This window comes from Mytilus trossulus, chromosome 10 (genome assembly GCF_036588685.1).
Source record: "Mytilus trossulus isolate FHL-02 chromosome 10, PNRI_Mtr1.1.1.hap1, whole genome shotgun sequence".
NCBI lineage: Eukaryota > Metazoa > Mollusca > Bivalvia > Mytilida > Mytilidae > Mytilus > Mytilus trossulus.
In genome coordinates, this window is record NC_086382.1 from 35,159,951 (window position 1) to 35,165,950 (window position 6,000).

The following is a 6,000-nucleotide window of genomic DNA, read 5'->3' on the forward strand; positions in this document are numbered from 1 at the left end:
TCATTGTTAGTATTAGCTTTATTTAAAGTGAGTTCACCAGGATAAATTTCATTAATATATATACTGAAGTCGTCATTATTGAGAGCCAAAATATCATCCAAATATCTAAAAGTATTATTAAATTTGTTTATCAGATGTTGTTTTGATGGGTCTTTGCTTATTTTTGTCATAAATTGTAACTCGTAACAATACAAAAAGAGGTCCGCAATAAGTGGTGCACAGTTAGTCCCCATTGGAATTCCGATAATCTGACGATATACGGAATCCCCAAAGCGAACAAAAATGTTATCTAGTAAAAATTCAAGGGCATATATAGTATCAAAGCATGTCCAATTAACATAGTTTTTTTGTTTATTGCTACTAAAAAATGACCTAAAAGAGTTTGCAAGTTATCAGTCCATTTATAGATAGGTGTTTTGGGACAAACTCAAAATGAAGTGTCCAGTTATTGTCATTGATCCGGTTAAAATATGTGAACACTATAATAATACATGTATGTGTATTCGTAAAGTAAATAGTGAGACCTAGCCGTTGTAACACGGAGTTTAAGAACATGTTTAATTGTCACATTTTGAAATTTTAGATATGCAAGTATTACTATGACGACGGCAAATGCAAAATATGCATATGTCGTTGTTCTATAGTGTTATGATTTAACCTTTTATTCCCTTTATTCCCGATTGTTTTTTTTTATTGGGGTTTGGCCAGTGGGATAACTTGCAAATCGTACTTCAACCATATTGATTTCCTTTATCATGTTTATTGAACAGCAAGAAAAAAATTCTTTAAAAGTTTCCTATTAAATGATTTTGCTTGATACATATTAGATGTAACGAAAGGACATTAAAAGGTTCAAGTGACAAATGCTAAAAATTCACCATCAGAATTATCATAATATCTACCGTTCTAAATCAAATATTTATGAACGGATCGAACGTTCTTCTGTCTTTCTCTCTGTTTTTATTTATGTGTGTGGGACGAGTTTGATTGTAACAATGGCTCTTATCTTTTTGATTGTTCCGTATCTTATTATTTTGTAAAACCGTTTGATGACACTGATAGGCGATTAGAAACCAATACTAACTACAGCAATCATCATTATCACACATATCTTTAAATAGACCGTCCTTATGCGAATTAAAACGACAGCTCCACCCGATCAGTTGAAATAACATTAATGATATTTGTGTTTAGGTCTATTTATTCAAGTACATTAAGCAAATTAATATGTCATCTATATAAATTTTGGTTATGGAATGATTGTAAGGTGTTTATGTACAGTACATCTGTTATGTATCATCAAACCTTCACCTCATCTTCATGGTTCATCTGTCAATTTTAAGTTTTTGTGTTTTTGTCGTTTTTTTAAGTAATTTGATCAAAAGGTCAACTTTAATTGGTTAATGGAATGACTTTACTATGCCTGTCTGGCAAGTTTAATCTTACCACGTCCTAATGGTTATGGTTGATTGGTCAATGTTATTTATTTTATCCGTTGTTAAATACCATTAATCGTTTCTTAGATGAAACCTTTATTTTTTTAAAACTTTCATCTTAATATCAATTGGTAATAAAGCAGGCGCGACATGTCAGCGTGTGCACTCTTTGGTGAAATATACGTTTTGACAGTTTCTAAGCCAATAAAAGTTAGATAACAAGTTAAATCAAGGCAATAAGAGTATACCACTGTTCAAAAGTCATAAATCGATTGAGAGAAAACAAATTCGGGTTAAAAACTAAAACCGAGGGAAACTCATCAACTATAAGAGGATAACAACTTAACTAAATACTGAAGTGGAAACCTACCCAAACCTCCTGCCTATATGTCAAAGTAAACAAATATATTAAAAATGACAACACTGCGTGACAGAAATAGAGCAAAAACAAATGCAATCAAACAAAACTAAAAAAAAACACCTCCAAAACCCGCACAAATAAATGATGTACTACTAAAACATGTAGTCGTTACAACATGTAAACCACCATAACCAACGAAAATACTACATTAACGTCAGCACAGGACATTTAGGAAGATAAAATCTTGAAAGTCAAACAATTATTTTCACAATACAGTCCAAACAATTATCAAAAGAATGATAATATTGCACTGCAATTTTAAATAAATGCTGTGATGATATCAACTATTTGAGCTAACACAAAACTTTATCTTTGGAAAACGGAAATTAAGTCGACTATATTGACAAATAAGTAATGTGAGATGTACCGAAAACACAAAATCTAAACCACAAACTATAAGACATAACACATCATCCAAACGAAACCACAACATAACTATCATATTTAAAATAAATACATCAATGTGGGGTGTATAAATTCCGAGACACTCGGCAAAACATTCATATTCGGGAAAAGGTCACGTTTGGTACTTGGATTTTTTTTTTAAAAACAACACGTTTAATAATTTCTTGCGTCCGAAGCGCTTTTATGGATTTACATTCATCAGGAACGCTCAAAGCCAAACATTTGAAATCAAAAAATGCATAAGTACCGAAAATCGTTGAAGAGCTATATTTCAAAAATACCTAAAATGAATAATAGCCAAATTCATCTGATGCCAAGTTTGCCTGAGGGAGTTGAAACCTTAGTTTCATAACCATAATTTCAAAATTTATAAACGGACAATTTTAGTAAAGTTGGTTAAATCATGTCAGTGCCGAAGCACTGACTACTTAGCTGATGATACCCTCGAGGACTGATCGTCCACCAGCAGAGGTATCGACCCAGTGATGTAAAAAAATGAAAACAACAAGTTCAATAATTTCTTGCCTCCGACTTGATTTTCTGGATTTACCTTCATTAGAAACGCTCAAGCCAAACATTTAAAATCCGAAGATGTATAATTACCTAAAATTGTTTATGAACTACATTTTGTATATGTCAAAACTACCTTAAATGAATAATAGCCAAATTCATCTAAAGCCAAGTTTGCCTGAGGGAGTTGAAACCTTAGTTTCATAATAATTTCAAAATTTATAAACGGACAATTTTAGTAAAGTTGGTTAAATCATGTCAGTGCCGAAGCTTTGACTACTGAACTGATGGTATCCTCGAAGATTGATAGTCCACCAGCAGAGGTATCGACCCAGTGATGTAAATAATTGAAAACAACACGTCCAATAATTTCTTACGTTCGAAGCGCTTTTCTGGATTTACCTTTATCAAGAACGTTCAAAGCCAAACATTTGAATTCCGAAGATGTATAAGTACCGACATTGTTTCAGAGCTATATGTCAAAAATACCTAAAATGAATACCAGCCAAATTCATCTAAAGCCAACTTTAAGAAAACCGACAGCAGTGATGTTGAACCACAATCTAAGACGTGTTTAAAACGTCATTAGTTAGTGTAGACTAAATCACATAGTTTATATAGTTAAGGTTGTCTGTTTGTCTTTTTCATTTTTAGCCATTGCGTTGTCAGTTTGTTTTTGATTTATGAGTTTGACTGTGCCTTTGGTATCTTTCGTCCCTCTTTTAAATCAACCAATTCGTTATGGTGGCTTTACGGAGTGTCATTTTTACTCTTTCCTTCTCATAACTCTGTTGCAGCAGTTTCTTCTCAAGGAGCTTATTCCTGTATATAAAGTCCGTGTAGTGTAGTGTGGTGGAAATACAAAACACTATACGATTGAGCAGATGGTATGTTACTGCTGAGAAATGAGAAATTAAAAATTGGGAAGTGGAAATCTTACCGTTTGTCATAGATTTTATTGTGAAGTCGTCCGTCTGTATATTGAAAAAAAAGGTATGACGCAGTCCTTCTAATAGAAGTAGTTATCAAAGGTACCAGGATTATAATTTAGTACGCCAGACGCGCGTTTCGTCTACATAAGACTCATCAGTGACGCTCATATCAAATAGAAGAAGTATCCTTTATATAAATTTCACTAGGATATAGGAGATGCAAGTATACTGACTGAAATATGGATTATTAAGTGATAGGATATTATCAATATATTTGAAAATAAAATTAACGCTTTTTGCAAGGTGTTTGGGTTTGTCTTCTAGAAGGTTCTGAATTGTGCTTCATACGAGTACAAAAAAAAAAAAGAGTTAATATCGACATTGAGCAATTACTCCGCTTTTCGGGTATCACGGATCTTTTGTTATAAATATAAACTTGAAAAAACGTGCGTTTGGAATATAATGTTTTTAAGCGGGATATTTAATATGAGTTTATTTGTTAGTTTATGAGTCTAAAGTCATTATAACTGATAACTAGATTTTACATAACTTGTGCTGATAGAAAATCTTTAAATCAATTGAAGGGATAGTCTATAAAAGTTATACAATGTGTTTAATCCTATTCAATCCGACAGACAGCTAGATACCAAAAACATACTACTATGTATACACAGGTCAGAGTCTAAGCTTGATTTGCTACATGATATAAAAACTAAAACGACGGAAAAAGGGTCATTTATTCAAAATCATAAAATGCAAAAAATACATTTTGCAAAAAAACCATTTGACATAAGAGTGCATATTTAATATGAACTATTAATACGAAATTACATCAACTTATATCATATCAATTGAATAAATGACAAAGAATAGTAAAGGTGGGGAGAAAAATATGCCCCGTAAATAATGATATGAAAACTAAAATGACGAAAAAGGGTCATTTATTCAAAATCATAAAATGCAAAAAATACATTTTGCAATAAAACATTTGACATAAGAGTGCATATCTAATATGAAATATTAATACGAAATTACATCAACTTATATCATATCAATTGAATAAACGACAAAGAATAGTAAAGGTGGGGAGAAAAATATGCCCCATAAATAATGATATACAAACTAAAATGACGAAAAAGGGTCATTTATTCAAAATCATAAAATGCAAAAAGTACATTTTGCAATAAAACATTTGACATAAGAGTGCATATCTAATATGAAATATTAATACGAAATGACATCAACTTATATCATATCAATTGAATAAATGACAAAGAATAGCAAAGGTGGGGAGAAAAATATAAACCTCAAAAGATAACTTTAAGTGAGGTATGTGGGTGCAAATGTTTAACAAATGGTTTGATAAGAATCACAATTTAACACATCGAATGCTAATGATAAAAGGAAGTGACCACAACGCACTTACACGTGAACTCGTGCTGACCTCGCAATTAAGATCATTGACCAATAAGAAAGATGAAACCCAATCATGCATTGGTCATAGGTTAAATTTCTCTGCAAATGAAAAAATGTTATCTAATTTCAAAAATTCATCTAATCCGAACAAACCAGTCGTTATATAACGCTCCTTCTCGATCGCTACATAACCTCTGGAGGACAATGACCGCAAGGGGGTGCTGTACGTAAATATTCGAGTTACAATTGATCGTTTAATTAAGTAGGACACTCTGACCTAGAGACATCATAAATAGATAGCTCTGTACGTAATAAGCAATTAAACCAGAATTATTTTCTCTGCTGTCTTACACATTTTTATTCAACAAATAATATTGGTTTTAAGACAGGCAGCTAGATACCATAAACATACTATGTATGCACAGGCCAGAGTTTGAGCTTGATTTGTTATATGATATAAAAACATGACGAAAAAGGATCATAATCAAAATCATGAAATGCAGAAAATACATTTTCCAAATATTTTTTTTCTTCATTAAAGTTCATATTAATTATGAAATCATAATACATAATTAATACGAAATTGCATCAACTAATATCATATCAATTGAATAAATGACCAAAAATAGCAAAGGTGGGGAGAAAAATCTGTCCCATAAATAAACATCTACTGCAACAGAAAAGTGATGTATGTGGGTGGGAATTTTCAACAAATTGAATCACAAGTTAACAAATAAAAGGTTAGTGATAAAAGGAAGTGACTACAACGCATCTACAAGTGAACTCGTGCTGACCCGGAAGATCATTGACCAATCAAAAAGTTGAAATCCAATCCCACATTGGTCATAGGTTAAATTTCACTGCACGTGGAAACATATTA